The sequence below is a fragment of the Gossypium hirsutum genome, chromosome A10, assembly GCF_007990345.1.
Source record: "Gossypium hirsutum isolate 1008001.06 chromosome A10, Gossypium_hirsutum_v2.1, whole genome shotgun sequence".
Taxonomy (NCBI): Eukaryota; Viridiplantae; Streptophyta; class Magnoliopsida; order Malvales; family Malvaceae; genus Gossypium; species Gossypium hirsutum.
In genome coordinates, this window is record NC_053433.1 from 41,438,312 (window position 1) to 41,463,858 (window position 25,547).

Here is a 25,547-nt window from a genome sequence, read left to right on the forward strand (position 1 = left end):
AGATAATCGGCTAAAAGAGAGTGTGGGCTAATATGTTGAGTTGATTCATGATTTCATATATATGTGACTCTAATGTCTAATGTATATATGGGTTAAGTACCTTGAGTTTCTCTTTTTGATGTTCAAATGATTAAATCAATTTATTTGTTAAATTAAGCTCAAGAGCAAAGGGGAACTAAATCCGATAAAGGGAAGGAAAAAAGTGATCGAATAGCCATCGAAATCGTTCGACAACATCCGAGGTAAGTTTTCGAGTAATGAAACTTAGTTTACGATTTGATTAAGTCATGACGTATAATCATAACAAATATACGGTGATATAATGATTCTACTTGAATTATATGTTGAGTTAATTAGTTTATACGTATGATGGGTAGCCGTATGTGCATAGAGATCATGTCATAAAGCAAACCAAATCATGCTGTTTATATGTGGCTATTGAGCCGAAAATGGGAATGCTTAATAATTGACTTGTGTTTGAATTCTAGTTATGAAAATGAAATAAAGATGTGTCATGATTTACTGATATGTGCATGAATATTCGGATGATAACGGGGCTAAGTCCCGAAGGCATTTGTGCTAGTGACTATTCCGGGCTAAGTCCCGAAGGCAATTGTGCGAGTTACTAATTCCGGGCTAAGTCCCGAAGGCATTTGTGTGAGTTACTAATTCCGGGCTAAGTCCCGAAGGCATTTGTGCGAGTTACTATGTCCGGGCTAAGTCCCGAAGGCATTTGTGCGAACTACTATATCCGGGCTAAGTCCCAAAGGCATTTGAGAAAGTAGCTATATCCGGTTAAATCCCGAAGGTACTTGGTTTGGGAATGAGCGATCTTGCTGTAATAATTTCAATTAATATGCTCGTAAAATCCCAACGATAAGGTATGTTTCGTATATGCATTGGATTAGTTGATTCCTTTTAAATAGTATTCGCTCAGTCGATTAATGAGCTTCCGGCTTTTGGTTAAGTTGATCTCTTATGTATGAGTATAAGGGTTGGTAATGTGAAGTAGGTATGATTTCGAGAATGTGTGTATATGAAATTATCCGTTTAGTCATATGAATGCTATACTTCAATTGTGCCTAATTTCATTGCTCAAAACTTACTAAGCATTAAATGCTTATTCCATTTCTTTGATTCTCTGTTTTATAGATTTTGGTTCGTCAGCTATCGGACTCGGGATTGTCAAAGTCGAAGTCGTCCACACTATCAAAGCCCTTTTGGTACTCTTTTAGTTGAACTCTGCTAATGGCATGTATAGGACTGCCCTTGTGTTATTAGTCAAGTACTTTGGTGTTGTATATATTTGGATAGCCATGCGAAAATGGCTTATATATTTTGAGCATAGTGTTATAATCATTTTGTATGTATATGGTTATTGAGAGGTGTGGATATGCTTGGCAATGATTGGCCATTGGAATGGTTAATCATGATCATATTTTGTGCTATATATGCTAAAGGGCTAGTTGAATCATGGAAACTATGAAATAGGTAAAGTCTACCTTAAAGGCAGATGCTGACAGCAGCAGTGATGTAAATTTGAAAAATCACTAAAAATAGTAGGAATGGAATTAAATAGTGAATAAATTATGTAATCTAACCTTGATGAATCTACTTTCATATGGAAGAAACGAAACTATCATATGAGTCGTATTTTAAGAGATATTTAAGTTTTCGTGTAACAGGGCCAGAGCGATTTCTGGATCCCCTGATCTGACTTTGGAAATTCACTATAAATTAACCAGAGATAATTAGAGGTCATGCTATATATGTATAGATTCCTTTTTGAGTCTAGTTTCGTTAGAAACAAACGAAATAAGTATTTAAGCCCTGTACAGGGAGATATATAAGTCGTAATGCATGAAGGTCAGAGCAGTCGAACCCTGAAACAGGGGAGACTTTAACTAATAAACTGTACTAATTGGCCCAATTAAAAATTCTAGAAAAAAATTTGTAGATGGATATATGAGTCTAGTTTCAGGTAAAATTTACGGAATCAGTTTTCAAGCTTCGGAACTTGAGATATGATTTTTAAAGTGACTGTGATGCAGTTAGCCAGCTTGTCTGGAAAAAAAACCAAAAAAAAATGAAATGAACTGTGTAAGTCTATGAAATAAGTCCGTAAATACCTCGTGTTCGACTCCGGCAACGGTCTTGGGTACGGGGTGTTACAACACGCCCGTGTTTCTAGCCCATGGTTGAAACTGACTTGGCCACAAGGCCTAGCACAAGCTTGTGGGTGTGAGCATGTGGTTTGCTCAGACTTATTTCGAAGTGGCCCTCGAGCAACACGGCTGAGACACACGCCTGTGTCTCTACCCGTGTAGGTAAAAATAGGCCATTTACAAGGCCTATTTGCCACCCATTAAGGGTCCTCATACAATTATCAAATAGACACCAAATGTATATCAAACTACAACCATTTCAAGTCTCAAATCATCCATTATTCATACTATGATATCAATCAATCTCATCTTCACCTAACATATCAATTCATGTCATTCCATAAACTAAAAACATATCAAAACATATGGTTTATGACCTCTTTTCAATTCATTCATTCTCATATCAAAGTCTTACCAAATCAACAAATAATCACACACCAAAACTTACCAAACTTACCAAACTTACCATTTCTCTTAGCTATTCAATAACACATGAAGCTTACCACAATTGCATCACATATCATATACCAAATTCAAACCATAAGTTCAAACATAATTTAGCCATATCTCATGGCATGATATACACATTATAAAACATACCTCAAAGTACTTCTAGCCTATACATGCCATACTTTAATATATACATTTTCAAAAGGTACCAAATTAAAGTTTGATAGTGTGGTGACGATCTTTAATGATCCTCAAGCTCTAGATAGCTACGATATCTATAAAACAATACAAACACATACAAAGTAAGCTTTCAAAAGCTTAGTAAGCCATATACAAATAAACTTATCATTTAAATCATATAATCATCATCAATTTGCATATAATTCATAGCCAAATACTATCACAAACCTCAATGTTCATATACATTTCATATATTCCAAAATTCTTTACCATATATAGCATATTTTCTCATGCTTTTATCACATATCATCAATTGATCACTAAAGTACATATACTTACCTTTTTACATCACATATGATACTCATTCCAAACTACCTAAATCTGATACATGTTCACATCATAATTCATTTTCTTGGAATGCCCGTTGAACTATTTAGAATCATAAGGATACACGGATAGCTCGGAATACTCGTACAATGGCGACGTCTCAGACATGGTCTTACATGTAATTAAATATTGATGCCACTGACCCAGACAGGGTCTTACACGAAATCAAATACGATGTCAACATCCCAGACATGGTCTTACACATAAATCATAAGTCGATGCCAACGTCCCCGACGTGGTCTTACACGATAACCCATATCGGATCTATGTCATTACATATTTATCCTAACTATTCCTAAGGTTCGTACGGGGCTTTTCAGACGTCCAAATTTTGTCGATACTTTCTCGGATATCTCATATTTATCTCTCATATTATCATTCATCACAATACAATGACATATATACATGAATAAATCAATTCAAACACATTTATTTGTATATCGACTTACCTCGTACGAATTTGAATAGACGAAATCGACTACTCGACGACTTTCGACTTTTCCCTATCTAATTCTGTTTTCTTTCATTCTTGATCTATAGAAATCCAAATTTAACTCTTTTATTCACCAAATCATTCAAATCAATCCACAAACACACATTTAGGGCATTTTACAAATTAGCCTTCATAATTTCACATTTTTGCACTTTAGTCCCTAATCTCAAAATATACAAAATTTCCAAATACTCATGTTAGGTCGAATGTTCATATCACTCATACAAATCCACACATTTCATTTATTTCACATTTTAGTCCTTCAATTTACAAATTTCACAATTTAGCCCAAATTACTCAAATTCATAAAAAGTCAAAGACAGAATATACTAACCCAACACATATCTTTAATATACTATCCTCAAACTTCATAAAGCTCATAGTTTCATCAATGACATAACTCAAAATCATCAACAAAATCAAAAATTGAGACATGGGCTTGATAGTATACAAAGCAACGATTACAAAAATGTAGAAATTATCAAAAACCGAACAAAATCTATACCTTAATCACCAATCAAAGTGCCAAAACCCTAATTTGTGTTTTCTCTCTTATTTTCTTTGACATATTCGGCCATATGATGAAAGAATGAAACAAATAACATGTTTTGTTTAATTAATATTAACATAATATACATTTTACCATAATAACCTTATTATACAAATTAAAATTCCACTAACCTTTGGCATATATGTCCATTCCAACTTTCAATGGTCAAATATCAACAAAAGGACCTCACATTTAAAAGACACATCAAATAGGCACTTTAACAAACAACAGGCAACTTTTTTATTTTACGCAATTAAGTCCTTTTAACAAATTGAGCACACAAACGATGAAATTTTCGTACGAAATTTTCACACATACTAATTCACATATAATAAACACGAAAAATAATATGAAAATATTTTTTGACTCGGATTTGTGGTTCCAAAACCACTATTTCGACTAGGGTCTGAACCGGATTGTTACACACACACCTATATGGCTTGGGACACGCCCGTGTCCTTAGCCCGTGTAACTCTTTGTTTATGACATCATGCACAATTTGGGGTCACACGGCTAAGTCACACGTCCGTGTCTCGGGGTCGTGTCTTTCACACAGCTGAGGCAGACAGCCGTGTCTTTGCCCATGTGGCCAAGAAAATGGCTATTTACCAAGCCATTTGCCACCCTCATTTGCACACTCACTTACACACTTTCAATGGAACTTAACATGGTATAATTAAGCTACCAACACAACTATAATCAAGGCTTAAACATATCAAAACAACTATTTACTGTTCATAACAAAATTGTCCACTTGAGTCATAGTCACTAAATTATTTATATCTTGAGCTACAGAACTCTAAATTAAGATCCACTTGATTTTTCTGAAACTAGACTCAAATATTTCCTACATAAAATTTTTAGAATTTATGGTTTAGCCAATAATTATAGTTAATTCTTCAAATTCTTCCCTATTATGCTATTTGACAATTTCGACCTTCCTTCACTAAAGATTAATTATCTTTTAGTACGGGATTCGGATGATGTTCCCGTTTGTTTGTCTTAAAATTAGACTCATTAAGAAATTAAACATATAAATTTAACCCTTTAAGTATTTTTATATAGTTTTTAATGATTTTCCAAAGTTAGAACAGGGGAACTCGAAATCATTCTGACCTTTTCTCACAAAAATTCAAATATCTCATAAAATGAAATTCTTTACACCGTTTCTTCCATGTAAAACTAGACTTAATAAGCTCTGATTTCATATTTTACTCAACCTCTAATTTGATTTCCACAATTTTTGGCGATTTTTTTCAAAGTTATACTACTACTGCTGTCGAAAACTATTTTAATGTTAATTTTACTCTTTCATGATTCCCTTGTACTAACTTTCATTAACATACCATTATAAACCACATCACACAATGACATTGGCATAGGCATATGAGTAATTAATATGCTTGCAACCCATTAGCTAATATAAGCCAATTTATATGGCTACATACCAAATCAAATCCTTATTCATTACAAGCCAACACATTTGGCCATATCATAATGACACATACACAAAATGACTAAGTCCCTATACATGCCATAGACTCAAAGGTTTGCGTTCATCTACCCAACATGATAGCTTGATAGTGTGATAGAATCTCCGACGATCTCCAACCCTAGCTAGCTAAATAAACTTATGAGATGTGGGAAAGAAAAGGGGGTAAGTTATATAGCTTAGTAAGTCCGTATGAAAATTATAAGCAAATCATTTACATGCATTTACCAATTTTATCGATATGTTCTCATCGTTACACATTAATCAATTGCAATACCCATATTTTAATCTATAAACATAAATTTATCCTGTCTTTACATTAGTCAAGAAAACATAAACTCTCATAATAAAACACTTCAACATTTGACAAATCATTTCAACATTCATAATAAAAGTGTGTATTAATTATGTATATTCATATTTCCCAATTCATATAGCTTAACATCCTTCAATGGTCCAAAACTCTTAGCTATCCATACTTTCATATCCATTTTTATTAGGCTTTTATGTCTGTATTTCTCTCCATTCATTATTCATTGAATCACAACATTAAAAGAATAAGCACATTGTGTCTCAATTCAATTTGGCCTAAAAGCCTTACACATGATTCTCAATCAAATTCACCATATATTTTTACGTCATAAATATAACTCTATAATCACAAGTTCATCATAGAAAATCATTCTCATAGACATAACTTATTCATTTGCATTTTTACCATATACCAAGCTTAATGCTCATGCGTTTTGAGTATGTACTTGTATTATCTCATAACATAACCATATACTTATTCTTCTCATTGACTTACCCCTCGAGTTTTCTGTTAAGTTACTCGATAATTTACCCGTTGAACACTTGGAATACCATCGGATACATCGGAATCTCGCACCTAAGTGCCCCATATGTAGTCAATACTACCTCATATCACATATCACATGTTGCTCGCTTTCGAGCTACTCACAGGTCTACTCACACAAGCTGTTAGATAGGATGTAGCTACTTGGGCTACTCACACAAGCTGTCAGGTATTTGCAACACATGTCGGACTACCCAGCCACCAGTAGAACATACAAGACCAGTACCCGGAACTCTAAAACATGTGTCACATATATCATGAACTCAGACTACAACTCATGAGCTCAGATCAAATAGTTCCTAGTGACATGTCACTTATATCCTAAACTATCCCTAAGGTTTAGACACGGTTTCCTTAATTACACGTCTTCATTGAACTTGTCCAGAGGACCAATCATATAACTCATGATAATGATTAATCGCATAATTTTTCATAATGATAATAATAAAGATAATCACATTTAAACATAAAATTACAGGTCATCACAATGTCATCAAGTATCATAGGCATATTTTAGATCATATCATTGCATAGTGTATCATAAAATCTCATGGTCATTTCTGTAATACCGTACTCTATAGCATTTGCATTTCATTTTAATAATAAGACATTTATCACAATTATATCAATTAAACATTTATACATTTATAATTAAATATTTATTAAACATACTAGCTTACCTCGATACCAAAAATGGTGAAAAAGACCTAACCGTCAAATACGCATATTCTCCTGTTCTAGGTCCAAACCTCGTTTTCTTTGATCTAAAATCTCACATTTATCTTATTTATTAGTCACTTATTCATTGTGACCCAAAAATCATATTATGGCAAAATTACATTTTTGCCCCTAAACATTGTCATATTTCATTTTTGCCCTTAAGCTCGCAAAATGAAATTTATGCAATTTCTTTGTACTTTAAGCCTAGCCGAATCATTTTAATAACTATAACAGCCCACAATTTCCACTAGAACACACGTTTACTACATATTTTCTAACTTTTACAATTTAGTCCTTTTAAGCATTTTCACCGAAAATTACATAGCAAAAGTTGTTTCTCCAACAATAAACATGCATAATCTACCATTAAAAATCAAAATGCAAAAGTTTATAACATGGTTCAAACCCTATACCTTCACCATAACTCAAATAAATGGTAGAAATAGGTAGATCTTTTTAAGAGGATATCAGAAACGTAAAAATCATTAAAAACGGGGCAAGAACAGACTTACAATCGAGCTTGGAAGCTTGGAAAATCCTAGCCATGGTTTCTTCATGTAAAATTCAGCCAAGGAAGAAGATGGAAAAGAAAGTTTGGCTTTTATTTTGATATTAATTCATTTTAATTACTAAATGACCAAAATGCCCCTAACTTAAAAATATTCTATTTCACCTATTTCATGTCCATTTTTTTCCAAAAAAATTAACCAATGGCCTAATTACCATTAAGGACCTCCAATTTAAAATTTCATAACAATTTTACACCTCTAACATGTAGAACTCAAGTTTTGTACTTTTTTACAATTTAGTCCTTTTGACTAAATTGAGTGCCCGGACGTCAAAATTTTCAAACGAAATTTTCATAAAATCATTTTGTGAAATTGTAGACCACAAAAATATAATAAAAGTAAATTTTCATACTTCAAATTTGTGGTCTCGAAACCACTGTTCCGACTAGGCCCAAAATCGAGCTATTACATAAGCTACAACTTTGCCTTCCTAAACCAGAACACAACCCAGACCATTTAACGATGCATCACTAAAAATTACAAATTCTTTACCTGACTCAGGTTGAACTAACACTAGGGCCTCTGTCAATAATGTTTTCAACTGCTCGAAGCTTTTCTGACATTTATCAAACCACTCGAACTTAACATCTTTTTGAAACAATTTTGTCATCGGAGTCTCAATCATCAAAAACCCTTTCACAAATCGTCTATAATAGCTGGGGAGTCTTAGGAACCTACGGACTTCAGATACATTTCTCGGAGGCTTCCAATCCATTATTGCAGAAATCTTGCTCGGATTAACTTGAATACTTGATGCTGACCCAATATGCCCCAAAAAACCAATCTCGTGCAACCAGAATTCACATTTGCTAAACTTTGCAAACAACTATTTATCTTTCAAAGTTTGTAACACGATTCTCAAATGTTCGGCATGTTCAGATTCGTCATGTGAGTAAATTAAAATGTCATTAATGAATACAACGATAAATCGATCTAGGTACGGTCTGACAATCTGGTTCATTAAGTCCATAAAAACAGCAGCTGCTTTTGTTAATCCGAAAGGCATAACCAAAAATTCATAATGTCTATACCTTGTTCTAAATGTAGTTTTTGGCACATCGGAGTCTTTAACTCGTAACTGGTAATAACCCGATTTCAAATCGATTTTTGAAAACACTATTGTTCATTTTAACTTATCGAACAAATCATCAATTCGCGCTAGAGAGTATTTGTTCTTTATAGTCACTTTATTCAGCTATCTGTAGTCCATGCACATTCTCATCGTGCCCTCTTTTATTTACACAAACAACACTAGTGCACCCCAGGGAGAGAAACTCAGTTTAACAAAACCTCTATCAGTCAATACTTGCAATTGATATTTCAATTCTTTTAACTCTGTCGGTGCCATTTTGTACAGAGCTATCGATATCCGTGTAATTCCCAGTGTTAACTCAATGCCAAACTCAACCTCTTGGATCGGTGGTAAACCCGGTAACTCTTTAGGATACACATCTGGATAGTCACTGATTCAAGCTTATTTTCAGTCACTTTCGTATCAAGCACATAAGCAAAATATGCTTTGTAACCATTCCTCATATATTTTTTAGCTAACATCGATGAAATCACTGCTGGTAAACCATTCAAATCATCTGACTTAATGCAGATAATCTCATTATTCTGACATCTCATATCAATCATCTTTCTTTTACAGTTTATTGTAGCATCATGTAGCATTAGCCAATCCATACCCAGAATTATATCAAATTCATCAAATGGCAACAAAATTAGATCAGCCAAAAAATAGAAATCCCGAATCATCAATGGACAGTTCTTACACACTTTATCAACCAAGACACACTTGCCTAAGGGATTCTGTAATAGCCCAAAATTGGGTCTAGTTGGAACAGAGGTTTTGAGACCATTAATCCGAGATAGAAATAATTATTTTATGATTATTTTGAGGTCTATGATGTGATTGCCTGATTGTGTGAAAATTTCGTGAAGAAATTCTATGCATAAAGTGCTCAATTTGAAGTTAGGGACTAAATTGAATAAGTTGCAAAACTTGCATTCTAGAAGTTTCTAGTATGAAATTTCTTTGAAATATTAATTAGGAGGTCTTAAATAGCAATTTGACCAATTTCTAAGTGATGGAAAAAAATTGGACATGGATGGAATTTTTGAAAGTTTAGTAAGGAAGGGCATTTTGGTCATTTGGTAATTAAAAGAAATAAAAAGGGAAAATAAAGCCAAAATTGACTCATCTTTTTCATGGAGGCCGAAATTAGCATGGGGGAATCCATGGCTAGGGTTTTTAAGCTTTCCAAGCATAATAGTAAGTCCATTCTAGCCCCGTTTTTCAAGTTCTTTACATTTTTGGAATCCCGGTAATTTGATTAAGCTTATTCTAGCAATAATTTAAGCTAGGGTTCATATTTGGAAAAATACCCATAGGTGAAATGTGTTTATTTTTCTATTTTATGATAAAATATAAGGTTTTAAATTATGTTAGACAACTTGTGCTACTCGGTTTTGAGTTGAAAACGAGTAAAAGTGCTTAATTGGTAAAAATACCTAATAGTCATAAGTATATGTTAGAGTGAGAATTTGATGTTTCCATAGAAAGGAAAAATGATCAGCATGTCATAAAACATAAGAATAAGGGATGAAGTTTAATTCCCGAGCCTAGGGGCAAAAGTGTAAATATGCAAAAGTTTAGGGGAAAAATTGTAATTTTGCAAAAGTTTGAGTTAAGGACTGTTTTGAAATATGAATGAAATTTTATGGCCTGTATTTTAGTTTAATGTTTGTATGTTTGTCCGCTAATGCCTCGTACCTTATCCCGGCCTCTGGTACAGGTAAGGGGTGTTACAGGTTCAATACTCTAATCACAAATTCAGTAGACTCTACAGGAAAAGTCTTACTGGACACCAAATTCACACATACATATGAATGGGTTGATCCTGGATCTATCACTGCAATAACTTTAGTATCATAAAGAGTGAAAGTATTTGTAATAACATCTGGAGATGAATCTTCTTCGCGAGCATGAATAGCGTAGGCTTGTGCAGGTGCTCTAGCTTTAGACCTCCTAGTAGAGTCTTTTCTCATTCTCTGACTGCCACTCACATTACCAACATTTCTGGGTGGTCTCCCTCTAACTACAGTGTTACTTGGCCTCGTGTTTTGTATTGTATCTTGTTCAGCTAGCTCAGGACAGTTACGAATGAAATGATGTAATGATCCACATTTAGAACAAGCCTAGTCATTCAATCTACAATCACCGATATGCCATTTTCCACAATGTCTACACTCGGGTCAGTTTTGTCTCACACTGCCAACACCAGTAATAGATGTAGCTTGAGCTTTATAACTCACAGTTTGCTTTTCACGATCCCTACTTGAATATCTCATCAATGCATTGGAACGATTGAATGAGTCTCAGAATTTCTTTGATGAAGATTGATACGGCATACTCATTAATCTTTTTCTTGAGTCTTTAGCTTCTAAGCTTGCCTTTCTCTTTTCTTTACTGAGATCTTAGGCTTTACAAGCCCTCTCAACTAGAATGAAAAATCCTTTAAACTCTAGAATTTTGACTAGTAATTTTATATCTTCATTCAATCCATCTACAAATCGATTGTGTAACAGCCCAATTTAGACCCTAATCGGAATGGTGGTTTTGGGGCCACGAATCTGAGTTAGAAAAATATTTAAAAATAATTTTCTGTGCTTATTATGTGTGAATTTATATCTGTAAAATTTCTGTGGTTTGATTTTTCCGTTTGAGTGTCTGATTAAATAAAAATTTGGTGGTTATTTTTAAAAGGGGTCGAATTGAACTTGTCTTATTAATATGAAGCATTTAAAATGTAATTAGGCAATTGAATTTATAAGCAGACGATTTTGGGCATGTTATATATGGTTTTCTAATTAAGTTTAAAAGGTTAAATTTGTAAAATAATTAATAACATATATATGACATAATATATCATAATTAAAAACAATGTTCATTATTTCTTCTCATGACTGAATAACATAATAAGAAAGAAAAGAAAAAGAAAGCTAGGGTTCGGCCCTGTTCAAGCTCAATCAAGGTATGTAACTAGCTCGGTTTTTGATAATTTTTATGTTTTTGAGATCGTTGCTAAGTTATCTACAAGACCTATGCTTGAATTTTTTATTTTGGTGAATATTTTGAGTTATGCCATTGTCAAAAGCTTGTGACTTTTGTTGTTTGATGGTAGAAAATAAAAGATATGTTTTGGGTTAACATGTTTTGTATTGAAGTTTTTGATGATTTTGAGTAATTAGGACTAAATTGGAAAAATAATAAATTAAGGGACTAAAATGTGAAATAAATGAAACAAATGAACTTATATGAACACTAGGAACATTCGACCTAACATTTGTATATTGAAATTTTGCATATTTTGTGTTTTGTATAATTGGGGCTAAATTGTGAAAAATGTAAAATGTCAGGGGAAAGTGTAATTTTCCCATTTATGTGTTTTTGGATGAATTTGATTGAATATTTGATTAAATAAGTTTAATTTATATTAATTTAGATCAAGAAAAGTGAAAATCAGATTTGGATCGGGGAAAAGCTAAAGTTGTCGACTAGTCGTCCTGTTCCGTTTTTCATCGTTTGAGTTAAGTTTATAAGAAAATAGATGTTGTTTATTTTAATTGTATGTGAGCTACATATGCTGAAATAGAATATGTGAATATATATATGTAATAGTTGAATGTTTATAAGTTTGGCAACTATGTTTACGAATTCATTTCAACCGAGTTACGACGTCCGAAAGCCCCGTATGAACCTTAGGAATAGCTACGATACATATGTCATGACATAAGATTCTGATATGTGATGTACAAGTAAGACCATGGCACCGATATATGTGTGCGAGTAAGACCACATTTTATACGTTGGCATCGGTATGTGACTCCGATATATGTGTACGAGTAAGACCCTGTCTGGGATAGTGGCATCGATATGTGATTACATGTAAGACCACGTCTGGGACGTTGGCATTATATGATATGTGTGATTATCTGAGTGTCTTGTCCAATTTCGAATGCTTCATCAAGCAACGATAGGTTGTGATCGAATGTGCAAAACGAGCTAAAATGATCAGGTATGAATTGGTTTATTACCTACTTGAATAAGGTAAGTAAGTTACTAATGTGAACATGTGTGCCTTGTGAAGTATATTCGACCAGTGCTAAGTATATGTATACTATATTATATTTTGATTCAAGAATATATGTATATATGTTAACATGATGATAATTAGCTTGAAATCAAAAGATATTTTGTTAACATTTATATATATGTGTATTTGGCCTTAAGTAAACTTATATGCAAAAGTATATGTTATCTGTGAAACCATAAGATTCTGGGTTTAATATGATTATGATAGTATAATTAGATTTACTTTAAAAGAATCGTTCATGTCATTGAATAGATTATTTGCTTATGACTTACTAAGATATAAAAGCTTACTCTGTGTGTGTATATTTGTTTCTATTTTATAGATTTTGGAGTCAAGTTACGAGCTCAGGGATCGTCAGCAAAGTCTATCACACTATCGACTATCTTCAGTATTTTTATAAGTGAACTTTCGAATCTATGGCATGTATTGGCTGGATTTTACTTTTGAAATGTTTGTTTTTGGTTAATGTAACTATGAGCCATGCGAAAATGGCTTAATAATTTGTTATGCTCAGATTTAATGCTTTGTTTTGATGATGATTATGCTTGGTTGTGATTTTGGTGATTCAGCCTTATATATATATTTATATGGATTATGGTTAATTCGGTTATGGATATGCATAGATAAAAGTATATGTGAATTTGGTTGTTGTGTTAGGTTAAGGTATTATATGTGATTTGGTATTAAAGGTTTTTTGGTTATACCCGAACATGATAAGAGTTTGTTTTGATACGTTTATTCCATGGTATGTAAGATTTGTATTATGGATATATGTCTATATTTGGTTAATGACTTATTTTTACGAAGTATAATCTGTAACATGAATTGGTTTGAAAGCTATTATAATAATGTACTTGTAAATTCGACTATATGATGAAAATATGTGAGATGGTTATAACCAACTTTGTGATTCGGCACTTGCTCTTATAAATATTTATGCATATGATGAATTGGTATGATATGTATTATCTAGTGAATGGATTAGTAATTTGGGATTAGTAATGGAACATAATGTTGATGATTTAGATATAATTTATATATGTATATTTGAGCATGTATTAGCATTTTTGATTTGGTTTGTAATGGAAATGTATGTGCATATATTGTGCTTGGTTGGTTGAAAAAATAGGTACAGTTGATGAATATAAATATTGAGTATGTTATATGATCATTTCTTTTATTATGCTTTTGTTAAAGTACGGTAATAAAAGATCAAATATTGAGTCATATATTTATATTGTGTTGATAATGTATCATATTTGTGGATTAAATATAACAATTTAATTTATAATTTGTCTTGTAAGTTTTGCTTGGAATTGATAATGATATGCATGTATAATCAGCTAATGCAATGAAATAAATGACCAAATGAACATTGATTTGTGCATTAGTAAATCAAGAAGATTATATGCATTTTATGTGATGTTTAAATGTTCAAATTGGTGATAAATAGATTGGTTGTATATATGCATTTTAGGCATGATAATTGGTATGTGAAATGAGTGCATTTCAAGTCGTTACTTGTGCTATAAAAAGGTTACCTTTATATAGATGATTTGAGTAAAATTTTTAGTATGTGAACTAAACTTGATATGTACTATTATTGATGTTCGATAATAGTTCATGTTTGATATGGTTAAATGCGTATAAAGTTTTATTTGCTTAATAAAACATATTGATCATTTGGTGAAGTTATTAATGCCATATATGCTAATGATTAAAATGCCATGTGTTATATTTTATTTGATATAATATGTACATGTATAGAAATATGACTTAAAATGTTTGATGTTTATTAGATATTTGAATATCATTAAAATGTTGAATATATGATTTTTATTTATATATTATGAATGAATAAATTCATGATTAATATTTAATTGGACATTCGTTCATATATATGAATATGACTCATGTGAATACATGAATGTTCGGAATTGTGCTTTTGTTCAGTGATGCCTCATGACCCTAATCCGGCGACGGATACAAGTTAGTGGTGCTAGAGTTTGCACATGATTTCTTCAGTGGAAATATATTCCCGGCCATACTTGCTTAACCGTACGAATTCCCTTTCATACTCAGTAACAGCCATCTGGCCTTGTTTCAACTCCAGAAACTCTTTATGCTTCAGATCAAGAAATCTTTGACTGATGTACTTCTTTCAGAATTCGAATTGGAAAAACTCCCAAGTAACCTGTTCTCTAGGAACCACAGATATCAATGTTTTCCACCAATGGTACGCATTATCTCTCAACAAAGATACAACACATTTGATACACTCTTCAGGAGTACAAGACAATTCGTCGAATACTTTGATTGTATTTTCAAGCCAGAACTCAGCTCTCTCTGCATCATCATTAATGGTAGCCCAAAACTATTTAGCCCCATGTTTCCAAATCTTATCTATTGCTGGCTTGTTCAATCGTATCGGATCTATGACTTGAGGAAAAATAGGAATTTGTTAAGGAATAGGTGGGGTAGAGGTTGTTGAGGAGTCGGATTTGTTCGAATGAACTTTGTAAACCACTCATTCATCATCTGAAAGAAGGCTTGCTTAGCCTCTCTCTTGTGGCTACTAGTTACGAGTCTAAAATTAACCAACGCTGCCCCTTGAGCGGGAGCGGGCACATTACTTTCTACATGTCAACTATAGCTCGATCGGGATCCATTTACTGTATGAAAACACACTTTAAGCTGTTAGGAATCATCACTCTGTCACAATTTATACATATGGCATAGACTCTCACATGCTACGTTTGTCCTAGAATCGACTAAACCGTAGCTCTGATACCAATAAAAGTAACACCCCTAACCCATATCCATCACCAAAATAGAGCTATGAGGTATTACCTATCAATTATAGCATACAACATACATTTCCCATACATGAAACCATTATCACATAAACATTAATCAAACATAATCACATTGCCCCTTATAAGGCTCTATGAGACCTTAAATCATGCTTGGAAGAGGTTCAGGACTAAATCAATAATATTTGAAAACTTTGGGAAATGTAGAAAATTTTCATGCATATAAGTATCACAAACCCGTGTGAACAGGCTGTGTGCCTCACACGGTCACTAGACACGGCTTCTAACAGCTCGATTTAGACCCTATTCAGAACTGTGATTTCGGGACCACGAATCGAGTCAGAAAAATATTTAAAAATTATTTTCTATGTTTATTATGTGTGAATTTATATCTTTGAAATTTTCGTGTTTTAATTTTGTCGTTGAAGTGCTGAATTTAATAAAAGGCCTTAATCGCGTAAAATGGAAATTTGATGGCTTAATTTGTAAGGGCCGAATTGTTGTCGTCTTTATTGCACGAGGTATTTATGTTGAAATTAGACCATATTTATAAATCATGGATTGTTAAGGACATGAATATAATGTTTGAATAATTATTTTATAAAGGTTAATTTAGTAAAATATGTAATAATATGTATAAAATAAAACATAAAAATTTAAAAGCCATATGTTCATCTTTTTGTTTTGACCAAAACATCAAAGAAAAGAAAAGAAATAAGGTTTTCAAAGGTTCGACCATTGCTAAGCTAAATCAAGGTATGTAAGTAGCTCGGTTTTTGATAATTTTTACGTTTTTGAGATCGTTGTAGTGTAATGTGCAAAGCCCATGCTTGAATTTCTGATTTTGATGAATATATTGAGTCATGCCATTGATGAATATTTGATTTTTGTGATGTTAGTTGATGAATTATGAAAGATATGTTTTGGATTAATATGTTTTGTATTGGAATTTTTGATAAATTTGAGTAATTAGGGCTAAATTGTAAAAATAATAAATTGAGGGACTAAAATGTGAAATAAATAAAATGTATGGACTTGTATGAGCATAAGGAAGATTCGGCCTAAGCATGGCTTGTGCAAATTTTGCATGTTTTGTGTTTTGTGCAATTTGGACTAAATTGTAAAAAGAGTAAAATGTCAGGGGTAAAATGGTAATTTGCCCATTTATGTATTTTTGGACTAAATTGAATGAAATTATATTTGATGAATTTAATTTGAATATTTTTAGATCAAGAGCCAAAGAAATCAGATTTGGATCGGGGAAAAACCAAAGTTGTCGATTAGTCGTTCCGTTCTGATTATAGTTGCCCGAGGTAAGTATATAAGCAAATATATGTTATTTATTTGATTAAATAAGAAATATATATGCTGCAATGTATATTGTGATAGCATATATGTGAAAGCCTAATATGTATAAGCTTGAAATCTATGTGTATGAGTATGATTCGAATGAGTTACGACGTTCGAAAGCCCCGTACGAACCTTAGGAATAGATAGGATACATATGTCATGACATAGGATTTCCTATATGTGTTCTCGTGTAAGACTAGGTCTGGGATGTTGGACTCGATATGTGATTATGTGTAAGACCATGTCTGGGACATCAAAATCGTATTTGATTCGTGTAAGACCCTATCTAGGACAGTGGCATCGATATGTGATATCATGTAAGACCACGATTGGGACGTTGGCATTGAACGATATATGTGTGATTACCCGAGTATCCTATTCAATTTCAAATGGTTCAACGGACAATGATAAGTCGTGATTGAATGTGTAAAACGAGCTAAAATGATTAGGTCTGTAATAGCTTATTACTTATTTGAAATAATGTATATTGGTTACTTGATATGTGATGTAAATCATATACGATGTAAATGAAAAATTATATGTGTATATGAAAAGTACATTCGGCCAAAGGTTATGTATAGTGAAATCATAATGGTGAGCTATGTGCAAACATATATGAATGATTATATTCAGACTTATGAATATAAAATGTGAATATCTATGAAATGATTCATGAATATATGTATATGAGTTTATGTATATTTGGTTATATAATGGTACTATGGTTTTGAAATTTAATGTTTCTTTGATAATAGGTACATGTATATTTGGCCAAGGTAAAATATGTATATGGAAGTATATGTTATATATGAAATTGTGAGTTTGAAAATAAATGTGATCATGATAGCACAACTTAGTTTAGTTTAGTTCAGTTGATATTAACATTAAGTTATTTATTTGTGTATGACTTACTAAGCTATGATAGCTTACTGTATGTATGTTTGCTTCTATTTTATAGATTTTGGAGTCTAGTTATGAGCTCGGGGATCATCAGTAAAGTCTATCACACTATCGACTATTTTGGCAATTTTATAAGTTGAACTCAATCTTATAGCATGTATAGGCTACTTTATATATTTGACTTTGGGGTCTATAAATATGAGCCATGCGAAAATGGCTTCTCATTTTTTTAAGCTTGGATTTTTATGCTTTGATCAAGTGATGGTTATGTTTGATTTTAATGTTTCGGCTATGGCTTTTATATATATAAGTATATATATTTGTATGTGAATCATGTTTGATATATTTTCTAATGATGATGAAGTTATTTCAAAGTATATGTTTATGGTATATTTGGTATGATGTGAAATTTGTGGATAGATATTCTTGTTAAGTAAAATGCAAGTCATATATATGTAGTGTGTGTGGTATATGCTTATGGTTTAAAGTAATGATATGTATAGCCTATGACCGTTCTTTATGGTAAGCTTGTTGTAACACCCCATACTCGTAACCCACGCTGGAGCGAAATACGAGGAATTACTTAACTTGATCTCATGGGCACAAATATTCCCCAAGTCACCGAGACTTGATCCAAATTAGAACTTTTTTGATTTCTACTTAAAACTTCTAATTATGGGCCTACGAGCCACAAATTGACCATTGAAAACTATTCGGGATCAACCCGGGTCCTTAAACCATCTATAGAAAATTTAACTTCGAAACAAGGCACACACTCATGTGGAAGGGCAATACGCTTGTGTGGCCATTTCGACATGGTCGTGTGATGGCCCGTGTGGCTCACATGGCCGAAGAAATATAGGGACACGCCCGTGTCCTCCACTTGTGTGGAAAAAATTTTGAATGCACACCTACAGGGGTTTTCACATAGCTTGGCACACGCCCATGTGCCTGGCCTGTGTCCTTCACACGGCCAAGTCCTAGACTGTGTGCAAAAACATGGACATTTTATTTCTAACATCAGCATCCCCAAAATGTCACACGGTCAAGGCACACACCCGTGTGCTAGGCTGTGTCCATCACACGGCTGAGACACACGGTCGTGTCTCTGCCTGTGTGTTTATTATCATGCATACTGACTTGAAATCTTTAAGTGCAGGGGACACACGGCCGGACCACATACCCATAGGGCAGACCGTGTGTCACACACGATATAGACACACGATATAGACACACGGTATAGACACACGCTCGCGTGTCTACCCGTGTGGACAATATAACGCTATTTACCAAGCCTATTTGCCACCCTTACTTACACAACCTGCATGGTAGCAACCAGAGTCAAGTTAAGACTATTCCAGTTTGCCATTGACACCGAGCAAGAAAGATGCAATCTGGGATATTGTGGATAGATTTGACTAAATCAGCTCATTTTGTTCTGGTTCACACATACTACTCGCTTGATATGCTAGCTGAATTATATGTTTCTTAGATTATGAGATTACACGGAGTACCTATTTCTATTGTTTCTGATAGAGATCTGAGGTTTAGATCATGGTTTTGGAAGAAACTTCAAGATGCTCTAGGTACAAAATTACATTTCAGCACTACTTTCCATCCGCAAATAGATGGTTAATCTGAAGGAATCATTCAGATACTTGAGGATATTTTGAGATGTTGCATTCTCCAGTTTGAAGGTACGTAGGAACGATACTTACCTCTGATTGAATTTGTGTACAATAATAGTGTAACACCCCTAACCCGTATCCAACACCGGGACAGGGCTCGAGGCATTACCGGAACTTTACACTTTCAGTATACTAACTTAGGTCACAAAATTTCATTTAAATTTAAAACTTTTCAATCATGAACATCTCGTCTCTTGTATAGGACTTCAAGACCTAAAACATATCAGAACGTAATGCGGGACAAATACGGGCACGTTCAATTAACCTTGGGCTTCTCAGAAAATTTTTCTTCATATAAAAGGACACACGCCCATGTAGATTAGGCTGTGTGGACTCACACGCCCGTGTACCTTGAGGCACACCCATGCCCTTCAACCGTGGACAACACTGACTTATCAACACGGCCTTGGAAACGTGCCCGTGCTGCCTACCCGTGGACGAAACTGTCATTTTAACACGACCATGATGCATGCCCGTGTGGCTTACCCTGTACAACTTTGAGCTAAAATTTTAAGTGCAGGGGACACATGGCTATAGCACATGTGACAGCCCTGATGTGACCCTAGTCGGGAAGTGGTTTCGGGGCCACAAAACCGAGTCATAAAAATAATTAGCTGTCATATTTGATGCTTATTATATGTATATATGCATGTGTGAAAATTTTATATTTGAATTTTGTTTAATTGTAGGTGAATTTTAGTAAATAGGACTTATGTGAGAAAATTTAGAAATGTGCTAGGCAAATGTAAAGTGGCCTATTAATGCATGTTATAGAAATGGTGGGTTTGCATGTCAAATTGCCCAATATTTGAGGTAGTGGCCGGCCATGATATGGGGCATAGCATATTTTAAGCATGGTGTGCTAATGTGGTATGTAGGAAACAATAAAATAAAAAGCTAGTAATAAAGAAATGGAAAAAGGAAAATGATGAAAACAAAGAAAAAAAATGTCCATCCTTTTTCATTCTTCTTGACCGAAATTCAAAAGGAAAGAAAGGAGGAAATGTTGAAGAGATTCGGCCATGCTTGTAGCTAGGTTAAGGTAAGTTTGATGTTGTTCCATGAGATTCATGCATATTTTTTATGTTAGTTTGAGTTCTACCTAGCCCATGGTTTAAATCTTGCTATGTGATGAAGATGATACTCGGCCATGGGTGTTGTTTTCTTGGTTGGTGTTTGTTTTATGCTAAATCTAGATGAACAATGGGGGTTGTCATTTAGGTTAAGATCAAAGAAATTAATCTTGTTAAAACTTTGAACTAATAATGCCCATATGTGTGATAGCCGAACATAGACTTTGTTTAAAGTTTTGGAAATGATTAAGCTAGGTGTTTGATCTTTTTGGTTCGGCATAGTACATAAAATGTTGCTAGATAGAGAAAAATTCGGCCAGCAAGAGGTGTGCTAAGGCCGAATATAATTTTGTATATTAATGAGTAATGCATGTGTATTAGCCAAGTTTTGAACTTGAAACAAAATGGTATTTGGTCAATACAAGTGACCATACTTGTAGAATGTATTAAGTATGCAATCGGCCTCAACATAGACATGCATGTTCGGCCACACGAATGAATGCATAGATTGATGTTGTACATTCGGCTATAGGTAAGCATAATGATTATCCTATCTTGACTTAGACAATCGGCTCAAGGAGAATTTGTTAACTGCTTAGTTAATTGATATTAGGTTAATGATGTGTGTATTTGGTCATAAAGGTGCACATGAGGAAATGTTTGATTAATTGTACTAAATTGCTCAATATGATTAAAAATGCCTATGACCATTTTGTATTTGAACTAAAGGTGGCCATATGACCCATCAAATTCATTGTCATGTTCGGCCATAAGCTAGCATAATGAGACTTTAATAAGTTAAATTTGTTTGAATTAGCTCAAGAGCTTAGAGGACCAACGTTGGATAAGGGAAAGGAAAAAGTGATCGAATAGCCACCGAAATCGTTCGACAACATCCGAGGTAAGTTTTCGAGTAATGGAGCTTAGATTATGATTCGACTAGATTATGTCTTAAGTAAATGAAAATCATGCCCTTTGTATGTGGCTATTGAGCCGAAATTTGTAAATGTGATAAGTGTTTTGTGTTTGAGCTTTGGTAATGAAAATGAAATATGGATGTGTCATGATTTATTGATATATGTGCATGGTTATTCGAATGATATCCGGGCTAAGTCCCGAAGGCTTTTGTGCTAGGTGACTATAACCGGACTAAGATCCGAAGGCATTCGTGCGAGTTGCTATATCCGGGCTAAGACCCGAAGGCATTTGTGCTAGTGACTATATCCGGGCTAAGTCCTGAAGGCATTTATGCTAGTGACTATATTCGGGCTATGACCCGAAGGCCTTGTGCAAGTAGTTATATTCGGCTAAATCCCGAAGATTACTTGAGCTTGGGAATGACCGATCTGCTGTAATAATATCAATTAATACGCTCGTAAAAACTCAACAACAAGGTATGTGTTGTACATGCATTGGATTAATTGATTCCTCTTAAATAGTATTCGCTCAGTCGATTAAGGAGCTTCCGGTTTTTGGTTAAGTTGATCCCTTATGTATGAATATAAGGGTTGGAAATGTGAAGTAGGACTGATTTTTGAGAATATATGTGTATGTTAAATTATCCGTTTAGTTATATGAATGCTATACTTCAGTTGAGCCTAATTTCATTGCTCAAAACTTACTAAGCATTAAATGCTTACTCCGTTCTTTGAATCTCTGTTTTATAGATTTTGGTTCGTCAGCTATCGAACTCGGGAGTGTCGAAGTCGAAGTCGCCCACACTATCAAAGCCCCTTTTGGTACACTTTTGGTTGAACATTGAAATGGCATGTATACGACTACCCTTTTTGTTGTTGGTCATGGACCCTTTGGTTTTGTATAAATTTGGATAGCCATGCGAAAATGGCTTATATACACTTTGAGCTTAATATTATAATCGTCTTGTATGATGTTCATTAAGAGGTATGGAAATGTTTGGGAACGATTAGCCATTGGAATGGTTAATCGTGATCATATTTTGTGCTATATATGCAAAAGGGCTAGTTGAATCATGGAAACTACTTAATAGGTAAAGTCTACCTTAAAAATAGATGCTGATAGCAGTAGTTACGTGAATGTGAAAAATCACTAAAAATAGTAGGAATGGAATTAAATAGTGAATAAATTATGTAATCGAACCTTGATGAATCTATTTTCATAGGAAAGTAACGAAATGATCATATGAACAGTATATTATGAGATATTTAAGATTTCGCAAAACAGGGTCAGAACGGTTTCTGGATTCCCTGTTCCGACTTTAGAAATTCATTATAAATTAACCAGAGATAATTAGAAGTCATGCCATATATGTACAGATTCCGTTTCGAGTCTAGTTTCTATAGAATTAAACGGCATCAATATTGAAGCCCTGTACAGGGATATATCCAAGTCGTAATGCGCAAAGGTCAGTATAGTCGAACCCTAAAACAGGGGAGACTTTAACTAATAAACTATACTAATTGGCTCGACCAAAAATTCTAGAAATATATTTGTAGATGGACATATGACTTTCAGGAAAAATTTACGGAATTGGTTTTCGAGTTTTGGAACTCGAGATATGAGTTTTAAGGAGACAGTGACGCAGTTAGCTAGCTAGTCTGGAAATTTAAAATGGACTGTGCAAATAAGTGATTTAAGTCTGCGAACCCCTCGTGTCTGACTCCGGCAACGGTCTCGGGTATGGGGTGTTACAATTTTATTAGTATCAGAGCTACGGTTTAGTCGATTCTAGGACTACCGTAATACGTTTGGGTCTAGCTATACATGCCATTTTATGATTATTTGATAGTGTGGTGATTTCTGACATTTGCAAATGTGTTTATTTATAGTAATGGATCCCGATCCCAACCGAGCGGTAGCTGATGATCTTGAGAGTGTAGCGCCTACTCCCGCATAAGGGACAGAGCTAGCAGACTCTCAACCTATTGCTAGTAATCCGAATGATGAAGCTAGACAAGCTTTTTATAGCGTGATGAATGATTGGTTCAACCAATACATTCGAACAAATACAGCTGTTCCACAACCTCCATTCCCAAAAAATACAACCCCCGCACCTACAATACCTCCGGTAACTGACCAAATAAGGTCAAATAAGCCCCCAGTTGACAGAATTCGAAAACACGGGGCTACTGAATTTAAAGCTACGGACAACTATAATGCCGAGCAAGTTGAATTTTGGTTAGACAACACTATCCGGGTACTCGATGAGCTATCTTGCACACCCGATGAGTGCCTAAAGTGTACTATCTCCTTGCTACGCGATTCTGCCTACTATTGGTGGAATACGTTGACTTCTGTTGTGCCCAGAGAGCAAGTAACTTGGGAGTTCTTCCAAACCGAGTTTCGAAAGAAGTATATCAGTCAGAGATTCATTGACCAAAAACGGAAGGAATTTCTTGAACTCAAACAAGGTTCCATGTCGGTTACCGACTATGAATGAAAATTTGTGAGGCTTAGCCGGTACGCGCGAGAATGCATTTCTTCAGAAGCTGTAATGTGTAAACATTTCGAAGATGGACTGAATGATGATATAAAGCTGTATGTTGGCATTTTAGAAATCCGAGAATTTGTGGGGCTTGGCGAGCGAGCTTGCAAAGCCGAGGAGCTCAGTATGGAGAAAAGGAAAGCTGATGTGGGAGCAAAGGAGTTTCGTAAGAGATCGTCAGGAAAGCCCTTTCAACAGTCATCGAAGAAATTTAGAGATGACTTAGGCCGGTCTAGGGACACTTCGGGTTTTTCTAGACGAGCTCGCGATCGACCCCCTGGGAGCACACGAGTCACTTCGATCGCCAGTGTTGGAAATGATCGTCGAGACAGAACGGAGTGCCAGTATTATGCTAAATGGCATTCAGGTTGTTATAGATTCCATGACCGCTCCTGTTACAAGTGCGGATCAGTTGACCACTTCATTAAAGATTGCCCGAGGTTGTCTGAACAGAATGTAAATCAGAGTGGGAAACCGGGTGCTACCACTGCTCGAGGTAGACCATCTAGAAATACGAGCAATGCTAGTGGTGGTCAGAGAGGATCTAGAGATGCTATGACCAGATCTGAGGCTCGTGCTCCTGCTAGAGCTTATGCTATACGCGCACGCGAGGATGCTTCCTCGCCAGATGTTATTACTGGTACTTTTACTCTCTTTGATACTAATGTGATTGCTTTGATTGACCCTGGTTCTACTCATTCTTATATATATGAAACCTTAGCATCCAGTAAGACTTTACCTATTGAGTCTACTGAGTTCATAATTCGGGTGTCAAATCCCTTGGGTCGTTACGTGCTTGTCGACAAAGTGTCTAAGAAATGTCCCCTAGTAATTCAAGGTTCCTATTTTTCGGTGGACTTGATGCTTTTGCCGTTTGATGAATTTGATGTTATTCTTGGTTTGGATTGGTTGACCGTGCATGATGCGGTTGTGAATTGCAAAAGCAAGACTATTGATTTGAGGTGCGCAAATAACGAGATAATCCGAGTTGAGTCTACTGCCTTGAGTGGATTGCTAACAATAATATCCTCGATGTTAGCTCAAAAATATGTAAGAAAGGGGTGCGAAGCTTACCTTGCGTATCTACTTGGTGACAAAGAGTTGGAAAAGAAGCCTGAATCTGTGCCAGTGGTTTCTGAATACCCGGATGTTTTTCCCGAAGAATTACCGGGTTTACCACCTGTTCGGGAGGTAGAGTTTGGTATTGAGCTTGTACATGGGACTACGCCGATTTCGATA